The 14878-nt window shown below is 36.8% G+C and overlaps 2 protein-coding genes across 5 annotated transcripts in view; one reads left to right on the top strand and one right to left on the bottom strand.

Annotated features, from left to right (window-relative positions):
- Positions 1-14878, bottom strand: part of RUNDC3B (RUN domain containing 3B) — a 116701-nt gene that overhangs the window by 64615 nt on the left and 37208 nt on the right. The gene's annotated exons all lie outside the window — the stretch shown is intronic.
- Positions 1-14878, top strand: part of ABCB1 (ATP binding cassette subfamily B member 1) — a 198381-nt gene that overhangs the window by 12517 nt on the left and 170986 nt on the right. Inside the window, exon 2 of one of the 2 annotated variants that reach the window (XM_072651588.1) lies at positions 9894-10009. The gene's annotated coding sequence lies outside the window, so the exon portion shown is untranslated. The remainder of the gene's footprint in view (positions 1-9893; positions 10010-14878) is intronic. The other variant, XM_072651590.1, reaches the window with a different exon arrangement.

Raw genomic sequence — 14878 nt, forward strand, 5'->3', positions numbered from 1 at the left:
TTATATTTATCTCTTTCTTTTGGAGAAAAAAGTTATGTTGCTGAATACTTTGGAAGGCTTTATCAGTTAAGCTATTTTCCATATCAGTTTGTTGTAGTAATATAAAAATATGGTCTAATGATTCATATTATTTGGTATTTATAAATACAGATTTTCATTGTTAGTATATCACATAAAAAAGATATACTCTTTCTGTTTCTAATAGAGGGAATGGGATATGGAACAAATTTTGTCCTATTATTTCTGTGGAAGTACAAGAAAACTTTCAGGAATACTATTTAAGCCTTTTCTCCTACATACTGACCAGTCAATTGAATCTGATTCCAGCTCCAGCTACTTTTTCTGCTCTCATCCTGTCCTATCATCACTTATAACTTAATAGCTTTTTCTGCAAAGTATAGCTACAAAAAACAACTCCTTTCTTCAAGAGGTAGCTATGGGCTAGGGGAAGATATCTGAGGAAGGACCATGAAGGGCATTCCTCCACCCCCAACAAGAAACCAACTGAAGAGAGGGGAAGGGGAAGGGGCAGGGGAAGCAGGAACAAGTGGACAAGGCAAAAGATAATCATAGGGAATACACACTTATGAGGCTCATATCTATGATGCAGGTCAATTTCCTGGAAGGCTAGAGACATGGTCAGGGAGAAATCAGAAGACTAGTTCTACCATGCACCAAATGAACAAACAATTCATTTGTAACAGACCATAGAAACCCAACAGAGGCATAAGGACATATCTGACTTCTTACAAGCTACTTAATAATTATTTTATAAAGACATTCCTTACAGCCATTCTGCAAACTATCATTTCCCATGTAGTAGGAAGGAAACAAATACAGCGAGACTAAAATGACCAGTTCTACCTGAGTCAAAGAACAAACCCATAATGGAGCCAAAAGGACAGTCTTAACTGCTCCCCTATCTCAACAGTTTTATAGACGTTGATCCTAAAAATGGCAGTATATCCCTTCCCAAAAATGAAATGGAAAATAAGACACGCTAATAGTTTGAGAGAACAGTATCATTATGGCTTCCACTGTCCTGGAATAAAACAACATACCTTTAAAATATTTTCATCCACTTATCAAACTGTATATAGACCTTAGAATTATGGTTAAAAATAATGTCCTTTCAACATCTAATACAAGTGCTACACTTTAGAAAAAAACTAAAACTACTAAATAAGAGTTTGCTTTTGATTACTTAGGACATTAATAATTCACAGATATCCCTTTTGTGTATAATGTATTGATTATCAAGCAGAAAACATATTTGGCTTTTAATTTATAATCTTCACTAAGCAGGAAAGTTAAATGTAAAGTCAGAGGGATAAATGTCTTATCAGCCCTTCAAAAAACACTCATCAACTAATCAATCAAGCAATTCATTAGAGAAATATAATTGCTAAAATATTGTTTTTTCATGGGAAAAAGAATCCATCAAAATAAAATCAATGTGTTATAGAACTACAGCTTTCAAGTTTAGGGAAATTCTAATTATCCCTGACAAGAGATGTTGCTGAAACCTTTTGGAAGTTGCCAACAACAGGCTTCAGAGATCTTTCTTCCAAGGAGTCTCCCTCCAATAAACAATGACTAGAAACATAGAGGGTCCATTCAACTCATGCACTCTCTCTGGCTTTTTTATTTCATTTTGTTTTGTTTTAGGAAAGAAGATAGTGTGCCAAATCTTCATGAGGAAGTAAAAGTGATTGGCTTTTTTCCCCCACCACTCCAATTCTAGCCCACTTTAGAGAATAAATTTACTGAACATGTAAACTCCCATAATTCGTATTGATTATGTAGCAATTAATGCCTTTCAGTATCTTTGATCAGTAGGTTTATCTATTGTGTCTGGCCAGGCTGATGCTATTTTAGAATAACGATTTCAAAAGTGTAGGTAAAAGTCTTCTGATGTGTCTCTATACCTCCAAGGTACTGGAGAACACCATCACTAGATAATTTTTGTTACTTTTATTATTATTGTATACATTTGTGCTAGATTCAAACCAGATCCCTCATCTTCCCTTTGTAGTTTGGCTTAGCAGCATTCCTATCAAATTTAAAAATGCTCTGGGCAATTTAGATTCTGTTGGTATACATTACTTGATTTCAAGGAATGTTAATATTTAAGGTGAGCTTCTGTTCACAAATGAGCAACACTAGGGAAATAAAGCTGTTGTCCCTTTAAAAGGTCCAGGTTACTCTGATGATGCATTCTGAAGACCAGTGAGGTTTTAAGATATGCAGAAATTCCTCCACATCATAGTTTTAATCCTTTGGGAGAATACAATTTTCAACTTCATTCTCATCTTTTTTTTTGAGAGTTGTACTCCATCACTCCTACATTTCTCTACAGATAACTTAACCAAAGCTAGTCTGGTATTTTAAATCACTTTTAATTGAGCAAATTCACATTTATAGTGGGAAAAACATTTTTTCATTTTTATTCTCATTCTTGATTATGGTTCATATTCACCAAGGTTTGTAGATAAAACCCCAATTGGAAATCAATTCCTTTAAAAGAGGAAGAGTTAAGTAATAATACTTAGAGAAGAAAAACAAATGAGTTTCTTTTATCCCAAAGTAATATCTATTCAAACACAGCAGACTTTGATAGATCTAAATTATTTATAACTGATTCATAATACTTCGTTAGGATAGTATTTCTGTGTCCTCACTATTCACAGGGATGTGAAAGCTGACTGTGAAAAACTGGATCAACTAAATTGCTGGGTCCCATTCAGCTGATCAATCTAATATTCATAGCCTTAATCAAATAAATATTGATTATTAACTTTTAAAACCATAAGCTTCAGTATACTGGGAGACTCTTACAAAAGAAATAAAACTAACAGGAATTAAGAAATGTAAAAAGTTAATGACCTGAGCCAAGTCAATTTCTATGCCTTTATCCATAGGTTTGCAAAACTAGCGTAAAGACCAATTTGTTAACTTTACCAGATAAAATTTAGAAAATGACACTTGTTACTTATGAGATCTGAATGAAAAGAATGCCTGATTGTAGCTTTCCTCAGCTGTACCAACACTTTTGAATATGATGGTTTTCCTTGTATTATGTATCAAGAACATCTGAATGGCACATGTTATCTTTTACTCAAAATATCGCCCCCCCCAAAAAAAAACTGATAGGAAGCATCTAGGACTCCTTCCATATTTGGCTGTGTTTGTTTCTAAATTTTAAACATTTCTCAAAGATCCAATAAACCAAGCAAAGAGCTTGCCTTCTTCCAATGATTTAAATAGCATATAAGGCAAACTTGGAAACTGATGTGTAAATCGTATTTATTCTGGGTGATAGCAATCAAACTACCAAAAAATTATTTTATGGAGCTAGAAAAATAATAACAATGTATAAAAGTATAAGAAGATAGTAAATTTTATTGAAATGGATAATTTGTTTAAAATTTACCCAAGCTGTCAGAATATCATGTGTTTTTGATTTCCAAAAATAAAAAATACAGTATGACCAAGTAGTAAAACACTTTTTAATGATAAATTCCACTCCTACTGCTCACTTCTTAACCATCCTGATTCTGAAGAATTTGAAATCTAGTAGTTAGGGAAAAGTATTGATCTTTATGTGATTTTATTTAAATATGCAATCCCCTGGTTAGGATTCAGGCAATGCAGATTCTATTGCTGTCTTTCTTTCCTTCTAAATAAGATAGGTATTTCTCTAATGTACATCAGTTTATCCCATCTATTAAATAGAAATATTACCCTTCATAAATGACTTGAGAAGATTTAGTATGATTTTATTCACACACACACACACACACACACACACACAGAAGAATAACTAGTAAAATTTGTGATCAGTGCTATATGCTCACCCCCAGTAAATCTAAGAGGACTTTCAGCTCCCTGAATATTTCAAATGCCAAAGCTATGTGACATTATCATTAACTTCTTTCTTTACAAAGATTCTCTGGGAATCACAAAGCTAATTAAATCTGATTCCATGAACTTGCTTCACTTGTCACTTGTGTATCTTTAATGACCTAAAACTTGGTTTCCTCTCTCTTTCCACCTCTGCCTCCTCTAATCCTTAGCTGTTCAGTCATTTTTCATCATGTATGACTCTTTATGACCCCATTGGGGGTTTTCTTGGCAAAGACACTGGAGTGGTTTATACATCCTTCTCCAGCTCCTAATTCTTAGCTTCCTTCAAGACTCATCTCCTATGGGAAGACTCCCAAATGTACTCCCTCCTCAAATCACCTTATCCTTTTGCATTCTCTATCCCTGAGGACAATGTAAGCTCTTTTGTGGTCAAGGAATGCTTTTTATTTTTCTTTTGTTTTTTTCTGTATAACATCACTAACTTTGAACATTTTGTCAGGAATTCTGTTCACCAAAGCTGGTGAGCAACTTGTCTCTAACTCGAGGTCATGAGTAAATCATGCTAGTAAGTGTCAGAGGAAGGACCAGAACCTAGGTCTCTCTTACTCCAAATCCATTCCTTTTGGCCTCTCTGCTTCTCATCTTGCACTTAACAAACACTTAATCAATGTGTGTCAAATTAAATTTAGCTATAACATAAAGCTCTTTGATAGCATACACAACCCTCTTTAGGGGGTGAGGGAGTGGCAACTCCCACCACAGTGGTTAACACAGTATTCAGCATGATAGATGACAGATAGATAGATAGATAGATAGATAGATAGATAGATAGATAGATAGATAGATAGATAGATAGATACAGATATAGGTTCAATAAATGCTTATAGGCTGACAGGTTGTCAATAGAAGGGTCATGTGAAGGTATTTTAAGTGTGGGGTTTGTTGTAGATTAGATCCCCTTAGAGGACTGTTACTACTTTCTTTACCTCTCGGCTATACAGGGTGTGACATCCACAGTGTGTGGACTGTGGTGACCAAGGAATATGATCTCCCCATGAGTTCAAGTATGGCTAAACACATCACTGACTACAGGATATCGATTTGCTCCAAGTTATCTTAGGAAATTACCCTGACTTCTCTGAATATCACTTTCTTTAAAGTACAGACACAAATTACTGTTAAGCACCACTGGGATACTAACCTATCTAAAGGTGTTATCCAAAATAAATAATAAAAATGGCAGCAAGGGCTTAGGGTAGGGAAACTGCTTTATGCATGATAAATAAAATAATTTTTAAATCAATTGGGCACCACGACACCTAGCAGAGATATAGGGCTGCAATGTGAAAAAGAATGTAGTAAGAGCGAATGGTTTATTATATTGTGTGGGTTTACAATATAACTTAATTTTTTTTTATTAAGGTAACATTTTTATACCCTTTAGGGTAGAAAATAAAATGGAAGCTTTGCAAACCCATGCAATGTGCTAAAAAAGGTCACTTAACTGATACAGCCCTCCCCAGTAAGTCAATTCCATGCTCCCGAGCAGCTCAGTGGCGGGAGATATTGCCAGCATAGAGTACCTTGAAGAGTTATTTGGAGGTGAGCCAGCCATCGGCAACTTTGGGAAATCTCTTTGAAAAAAATAAAAACAACAACAAAAAAACCACAAGAAACACACAAATTTAAGAGACCTGCAAACCAATTTAAAATTCCAAATTGAGTAACCTAAATAGGATGTTTCCACACAATCTATTTTAACGTCATAAATATCACTTTTACCTAATAACCTCCCTCCCACAATGTATGTGCACACACAACAACCTAATGACAGAAATAAGCTTGAATCACAAGAGAATCAGCCTGTTCCAGTTAGAAGAAGAGCAAGCATCTCTGTAGACCACAAAGATGAACGTGCTACAATATCATTCCACTTTGATTGAATTTTTCCATCTTTTATGAGTTGAACTAAAAATGGTGAGAAGCTAGCTGTAGCCTGAGGCTTTATACCTGAGAGTTCAGCTTTGGAAGATTGTTCTCAAAGTAGACAAAGAAACCATGTTATTGATAGCACACCAGGATCAATATTACAAAATGTTTTAATTTCAAAAGGTAATTTTTCATTGTGGATTTCAAGGTGAAGAGACAGATGAGTTAAAACTTGTATTTCTCTCCCTTTCTGTTTGCTAACTGTTGAGCTGTTTGGGGTCCCTAGACTAAAAATAAGAGAATCCCTGAGATCCAAAATTGTACACAACCTTGAGTTACTGTCAAGCAAGTCACCCACATCCCTCCTTGGTAGGGACGTGGTGAATCTTTAGCTTTAGAACTCAGATTTATAATATGCAAAAACAAATTTCCTTCCTTTGTAAGTTCTCATTGCCGCATCTAAGTGTCACAGAAGGGCATTTTCTCATCTAGTAAATCACTGCTGATGTCAGATACGTAAGGAAAATGGCAAGGCATGTACAGCCCTAACTGATGGCAACATCTGTGGCATAATTTTCCATATTCTTCTTTCTTCTTCCATTGGTACAGAGAGTACACATGCCATCATATGTAACCTTAGAAAGATATGGCTAAAAGAAAGTAGCTAATGATTTACCTTGCTAGTTGTTACATCATCAACTATTTACCTAAATTGTAAAGACACCAAAACCAAAACCTACATACTATACTAGCTTTTTCTGCCCCACCCAAAGTGGAAATGCTAAGTAGAATGCTTTTCCCTGAAAATATTAAAAACATCTACGATGTCATGAGGGCACATTTTCCAAAATTCTTGTTCAGTTTTTGGAATCAACGAAGAAAAATATCATTTCTATGGGATTGTTGTTGTTTTTTTTTTTTTTAAAAAAAAAGGAAAGTAAAATGGGGGTGGAAGGGGTAGGAGGAAGTGGAGAAAGGCTTCAAACCCAGTACATTAGGGTTGGGTACAGGCTCAGACTTTACAACTTGGTGGCTGCACAGTAAAAAATAAAATAGCAGATTCATAAAGTTGTTGTCCAGTCGTATCTCACTCTTCATGACAACCCTGTGGACCATTCTTGGCAAAGACATTAGAGAGGTTTGCCATTTCCTTTTCCAGTGGATTAAGGCAAACAGAAGTCAAGTGACTCGCCCAGGATCACACAGCTAGTAAGTGTCTGAGACCGAATTTGAATTCAGGTCTTCCTATCCATTGAGTCTCCTAGCCACCTCATTCATGAAGTACAACTCTGTTTACAGGTCTCCTCTGAAAAAGAATTTGTTAATCTTATCTATAGATGTTTCTATATAAACATGCTGAGTGAATGGAAGGCTAGTTACTTAGCTACTAATAGCTTTAATGAAGGCAAAATATTTGACTTTCCACATAGAATGAGCCTCAATAATTACAGAGTAAAAATAACCTTAATTTATGAATGTGCTACCCATTCATTCCTAGTCTGAATGCTAACCCTTGTTATACTTCCTGACATCCACTCATTACAATGAATTGTAGAGTTGGGGGCTGGGAGGGATCCACAAGAGCTTAAGTGACTTGCCCAGGGTCCCTCAGATGGTGCTTTCCAACACTTCAACAATCCAGCCCCATCACCATGAATAATTTAGCTGAAGCAACCCCTGACAATAATGAAGATGGATGACACTGAACTAATTGATGATGATGGGCTCCAGGTTACCTGGCATGTGCATTGTGGTCTCTCTATGTAATCTAGCTGAGTCTGAGGTCCTTCTGAGGCAGGTAAATGGCTCCTGCAGCTCCTAAATGCATTAGAGGAACTTCCACTGAAAAGAACTCCCGAGGGCTCTTTTTGTGTAGGAGGAGATGCTTTTGGAACGGAAACATAAAACTGAGAGAGAGGGTGAGGAGAGAGTGAGATTCCATTTGATTTTTACACTATACCTTTTTTAGATTTAAAAAGAGAGAGTAAAACACTACAGGGAAGAGAGTATGTTTGATCCTCTCTCTAATTGGGTCTCAAAGTTTCTGTGAAATATTTCAGTCTAACTTTTACATTTTGACAACTTAGCTTATAAGTAGGATAGAAACAACAGATAATTGCTTGGTCATATCTGACTCTTTATGACCCCATTTGAGGTTTCCTTGGCAAAGATACTAGAGTGGTTTGTCATTTCCTTCTCTAGCTCACTTTACATTTTACAGAAACTGAGGCAAACAGGGTTAAGTGACTTGCCTAGACTTAAAACTGGTAAGTGTCTGAGGCCAGATTTGAACTCAGGAAGATGAGTCTTTCTGAGTCTTGGCCCAGAGCTCTTATCTACTGCATGAACTAGTTGACCTGTAGCTAATCGGTAGTTAAAGGCAAACAGAATTATCTTCTCATAAATGAGGTCAGCAATCCTGCTATATGTGGGATGTTTACATTCTGATTTCTAAAGGTCATTAAAATAAATTGCCACAAGCCTTGAAATAAGAGCACCCAGTGAAATATGGTTACTGAAAACCAGGGGTGGGGAACTTTGGTTTAAGGTTACATATGACGTTGTAAGTCCTTGGGTTCAATCCTTTGACTGAGTTCAAGTTTTACAGCCTTGAGGCTGCAGGTTCCCCACCCCTGCTCTAAACTATAACAAATTTGCCTTCAAATTTCATATGCAAATTATGTATGGGAGAGAAATAATATTTACTTATCAACTTCCTAGGTGCATTAAGTCACGAAGGGTTTTATAAAGTCCTTTTATAAAGGAAGAAACAGAGTGGAATCCTAGATCTAGAATAAAAGAACTTGATAAGTCATAAAGTCCAGCTCTCTCATTTTCCAGATGAGCAACACGGGACCCAGTGAGGGACAGTCACTTAAATGCGAATTAGCAGAGTAAGGATTTAAGATCAGATTCTATGACTGTCTTTAAAGTTTAAAATTGTATGCATGCTGTTTTCTTGTTTATTGATTTGAAACAAGGTGAACCATCAAGATAATTACTACCAAATGAAACACTTATTTAAAGAAGAAATAGAAACCCTTTCATCCACTTGCAACTGGTCCATGTGGAATTCTGTGCTATCAACTACACCTAAAACTTGGAGAACATGGTTATTTTAAAAGATATAGACAATAAAGGATATATGTGTGTGTGTGTGTGTATGTATATATATAAACACAGCGAGGCATGTTTATACGTCTATATATATGCAGTGCGTGCACATACACACACACATAAAACTCACACAAATCAATTCCTGATCACCATGAATAGATAACATTGGGCAAATAACACATTTCACTGAACAATAAGCAATCACAATAGCTAGATTTTACATAATGCTTTAAGAATTATCTAGCACTTTACATTTGTTATCTCATCTTAACCTCACAGCAGCCAGGGGAGGTAGCAAATGGGGAAACTGAGGCACAGAGTGGGTACATAACTTGCTCAGGGTTACAGAACTAGCAAGTATCTTAAGACTAAATTTGAATTTAGGTCTTCCTGACTCCTCAAACAGCACACTATACACTGAATCACTTAGCTGAGTTAAATTGAACTGATTTTTAACTTTCAAGTCTTTAGTAAAGTAGCTTATGGTAATTCAATCTTTCTTAACGGGGAATCTACTACCCATAATAATGTGACATTCTGCACTTGTGTGACCCTTAGTCAAGTCCCCCAGGCTTCAGTTTCCTCATCTGGAAAATGAGCGTTGGGCTCGGCGGCTTTTAAGGTCCCTTTCAAGGTTAACTCATTGAGGTTTTAAGTTTGAACTAGACAATTAGAAATATAGGAAAAAAATGATTAGAGAGAAGCACAAACTTGGGTAATTGGTGGCCTCAAAAAATAAACTAAATGCAGACTTTTGCTGATGTCACAAAAGTCCTCCTTGACTCATGGATTCAAACACAATTTTGACTAACACTACACAAACAAAAAAACCCTAAAGAAAACAATATATTCTCCTAAAGAAAATAAATATAGAATGCCATTTTAAATGTAATCAGCCTCTATGCTAAATTGCTTTGTACTAAAAGTGTTGAAAAAAATCTCTGGGACTCACTGGAAACATCCCATTCTTTTTCTGGCAGGAACACAAAGGTCTCAGGACACAGACAAACAAGCAGGGAAGGAAAACTGACATCAGAGACCAGCTGCATTCTTCCTGCCCTGAAGTAAGAATTGGATCACCTGGGACAGAGACCAGGTGATTTACATGCGTTTTTATACAAGTCTTGAAATGTGTTTTTATCAAACTGAGTGCCACACAGAAAGTGAAGCATTTAAAATGCTTTAATCCTTATGTTAACAGAAAGCATCCTGTAAGTCTCTTATACAGTTCCCTACACTGCTACATCTCTTGCATTTCAAGGTTTTGCAAGCTTTTTAAAAGTAGATTTCATGGAGGCCTGTCCTCCAGTTTTTCACAGAAAAGGTAACAGTTTGAAAACTGCTTGAGAAATTATTGTATTTCCTGTCAAATATCCCATTTTGGTGCCATTATTCATTGGTGGAAAACGATTCCTTGAGAAGATATTTGTCTTTGTTCCATAGCTTATTTCTTTCTTTTGAAGCACGTGTATTTAACAAATTCTTATCTCTCTCAACTTATGTTGTCAGTTGAAATTCCAGCGTAACAGGGAGAATTAAATGATAAAATCAAAAGATAGCTACAAAACATACCTAAAACACTAATATTTCCTGTGAATATTACAAGTTTCTATTCCTACTGCTGAACTGTAGCTACAAGTATAAGAGGACTTTATGGAAACTGCTTCAAAGTGCCATCAGATAAAGAGCCACAGACTGTTAATGTGCTAGAGAGTCCTAACAATCAGATAAAAGGTGCCCTGCATTAGTCGCATGATTCAGAGAAGCACTTCCATGTTAACGTAGAGTTTGATGCAGGTGCTGGCTCAAGATGGCATTTAAATTAAATTTTTAATCCCTCCTTTCCTTCCCAGCCCCACTCAAACCTAACCTCCTATAGGAAATATTTCCTGATGCCCTTCCAACTGCTAACGCCTTCCATCCCCCAAACCACTCTTTATTGTATGTGTATGTGTGTATGTGGGTATTGTTTATTGTTATTCCTTGTTTCAGAATCCCAAAGTGCCTAGTTCAGTGCCTGGCACTGGCATATAGTTATGAATTAAATAAATGATTATTAGTTGACAATGACCGTCAACCAATTAACATGAGTTTTTCTAATTACACCTTCTTAGCTTCTCAACTCTCTCAGTAATCGGTAATAAAGTGATCAAAATGAGGACATAACAAAAAGCATGTGACCTGAAAATTTCACAAACTACTATTACTGCTAAACATAGCTAGCATTCACATAGCACCTATTATGTGCGAGATACTACGCATGCTTTACAAATATTATCCCTCACAACAGCCCTGTGAGGCAGGTACTATTATTATCCCCATTTTACAGATAAGGAAAGTAAGACTAACAGAGATTTAATGACTTGGTCATGGTTACACAGTTCATATATACACATACATACACACACACACATCTATAATGTATACATGTCAAAGGCAGGATTTGAAATTTGTTTTTCCTAAATCCAAGTCAGGCACTCTATCCATTTTATACCACTCAGCTGCCTCAATCTATAATTCACCTCCAAATGCTGAAAAGTTAATCTTAGAGGTACCAGTTCTTACTTCTCTCCAACCTCTTTGTCCTAAGGATCTTAGCAGCACAGACAGAAATGTTGAAGGTGCTGTACTGAAAGAAGCTGAGGAAATGTTCTCATTTTATACTATTCAGCATCACTGGGTTCTATCCTATAATAGCCTCAGGGGATACACACGAGCTCCAGTCATCCCCAGTCCAAAAGTCTTGAGAGGAAGGCCATGGAACCATCCTCAGAAGTCAGGTCTAAGTTTAGACCAAATGAGATTCCTCTGATCCACCAACTTACAGATGTTCATGGCTAAGATGATTCTAGTTCCAGTTCTATCTCTTCAAACTGGGAATGACTAACTGGGGATGCCTTGAACCAGATGTGGATCTGAATCCAATTGCCTCAACAACATCAGTCACCTCACATAGTTATTCTTTATTGGAACAATTAAGAGATCCATAATTATAGGGGTAAAATCTTGGAGTTTAAAAAAGGGGAGAACTCTTTCTTCATCTTCCAAGATATTAAGTTCATAAATTTATGCCAAGTATGAAAGACCCAAAATAAGAGAATAAGTTTACAAATGTTTCTATCCAGAGATGAAAACCAAGGCTACAAAAAAAGAATGAAAAGTCAAATATAAAACACTAAATGAGACAATAAACAAGTATTTAGAAGAGCAGAACAGACCCCAAACTCCATCCTGATCATCTAGCTAAAGTGACCACAAGTAAATCACTTAACTTCTCCATTTTTGTTACTGTAAAACCTCGGGGCAGAGGGTGGGAGGTTGGACTAAGGTCTTGGATCTCTTAAGTCTTTCTCTAAATCTTGGGATCCTATGAATTGTCAATCAATCATATAACATTAGAGCAGGAAAAAGCAACATTCCTCTATGGGTTCTAATTAAGATGGGCTACTGCAATATGGCAATGAACTACTTCCTAGTTAATGAGTTTGAATGAGTTTAATTGATTTAGCTCTGTTTACCCTTACAGAGCTCTGTTTAACATAGCTTGGCTCTGGATATTCAAAGAACTAATTCTGTCCCTTTACGCTTTTGACAGTGAAGGTATTTAATAAGGCACTTCTGCATTTCCAAACAGCAAACTTAGGAGGCAGACTAAAAACAGGGAGGGTGTTTTTTCACCGTGACCTTGTTCTTTGTCTAATGGATCCGAATTCCGGTAACTTCGGAGCCTGTTCCTTATCTTTCTAATCAGGTTTTGCCTCTGGTTGCCTGGGTTCTTGCAGGGGGAGTTGTGTGCCCTATGGAAACAATGCAGTTCTCACTTTTGTGTGTGTGTGTGTGTACACAGGGAACCAAGTGTTGGATGCACTTCTATAACTCCAAAAATAAACACATGGAATTCAAAAGGCAACTGGATGGGTTTATCTTTACCCATTGTTTCTAACAAAACACACTGTTTATCTTGTACTTCAAAAGGTGGCCTCATGGGGAGGTACCTTTAGCCTTTAAGGCAGGAAGAACTTTGAGGTCCAAGCCAGAGTTCCTGAGGGCTACTTGGGTATCAGAACAGTGTGATTGGTGCAGAGAGAAAGCATCGTCATGCCAAATTACATTGGCAATGAGAACTTTGAGGAGTGGCTGGGAATGGCGAAGGATAAATGCAAAATACCTTATAGTATAATCTCACTGCAAATGCTACTTGATAAGAACAGGGGTTTGATTCTTTGGCCAGCATCCAATCAAAAAAGGCCTATCTGTCACAATCTCTCTCAAGGAACAAAAATAAGCTATTGCTTTAGGATTTCACCAGAAAAAGATTGCATCCAGAGGAAGTTACATCACAAGTCCAAGCACGCATTGGGCTAAGTAGAGGCACCATGACTTAGCAAAAAGAACTCTAGATTTATGAGCTGGGTTCAAATCCTGAATCTGCTGTATCACTCAGCACACTGATTAATTTCTCAATTTCTCTTTAATTAGATGTGGGGATACATACCTAAAACATTTGCAGAAGGAAGGGCATCAGAGCGCTGGATCTGATGGATGGAGAGCTTTCAAAGACAGACAAAAGAATCTATATTTGATCCCAGAGATAACAGAGAGCCACTGGAGGGGTGTGTGTGTGTGTGTGTGTGTGTGTGTGTGTGTGTGTGTGTGTGTGTGAGAGTGTGTGTGTGTGTGTGTGTGTGTGTGTGTATGTATGTAATGGTGACATGGTCAGAGGTATACTTTTAGAAAAGCCATCTTGGTCACTAAATTGAGAAGGGATTGGAGTGTCTTGAGACTAAAGATTGGAAGACAAAGTTATAAAAATAGATCAGGCAAGAAGTGATGTGGGCTTGGGTTAGGGTTTTGGCTGTGTGCACAGAGAGAAGGGGACCTACACAAGAGACACGAACATAGAAACAAGAAAATCTGATCATGTGAAGAGTCAAGGATGACCCCAAGGTTGCAAGCCTGGGTGACTGGGAGGATAATGGTGGCCTTGATGATGACAGGAATGTTTAGAAGAGTGCAGGGTTGGGGGTGAAGATACTGACTTCTGTGTTGAACATGTTAACTTTGAGATGCCTGTGGGACATTGGTTTCAAAAATCCAAATGCTATAAGGGTCACAAGGGTGGGCAGGAACCTAATCCACAACTTTCTAAGACCAACTAAGTATGATGGGCAGGATAGAATCAAAAATACAATTAGGTTTCATCTACTAATTCTCCTTCAGTCCCAATCCCTTCAACTCTCAGTAAAGGACCCAAGCAGTCCTTAAATTTTAGCACTTTGTTTTCACAATCTAAAAACTAAATTTTTGATTTTTTTGGTTTAATTTTAAAGGTATGAACAACTCTGATATACAAGAGATCATCAAATTCACTAAGCCTACTTAAGTGACACAGCAAAAGCCCACTTAATCTGTTAATTTACCCTCCAGTCATTACTAACTATGTAAATATTGGCTTTGAATAAGTTTTAATATCATAAGAAGATTAGTATTAGCATTTAAGCTTTAGCAGCACACTCTTTGCCACAGAGCTAAAAGGATCCAAGTTCTTTGCACAGATTAATCTTGTCAGGTTTCTCCATTTTATTAAGATCCCTAGAGTGGGTAGAATTGCCTGAATTAAATAAAGAAGTGATTTAGACTGACTCAGAAGTCAAATCAATAAAAGATCATAAGTTGAGAACTGGAAGGGACATCCAAGCTTGTCTAGTTTAAATCCCCCCATTTGATAGAAGAGGAAACTGAGGCTGTAGAAAGGTTAGTGATTTGCCAAAGGTCACAAAAGGAACATTTTACAAGCAGAGTTTGAATCCACGACCTTTAACTCCTGAGCCAGTCTCCTTTCCACTCTTCCAGCCCCCAAAGAAATTCTAATCTAGTTATTCTTTAAATAATAATAATAAATTAGCTTTCCTTAAGACAACTTTAACGATGAGCCAGTACAATTGTGTGGTCGCCATGATTTCCT

Source organism: Notamacropus eugenii, chromosome 3, assembly GCF_028372415.1.
Source record: "Notamacropus eugenii isolate mMacEug1 chromosome 3, mMacEug1.pri_v2, whole genome shotgun sequence".
NCBI classification, from domain to species: domain Eukaryota; kingdom Metazoa; phylum Chordata; class Mammalia; order Diprotodontia; family Macropodidae; genus Notamacropus; species Notamacropus eugenii.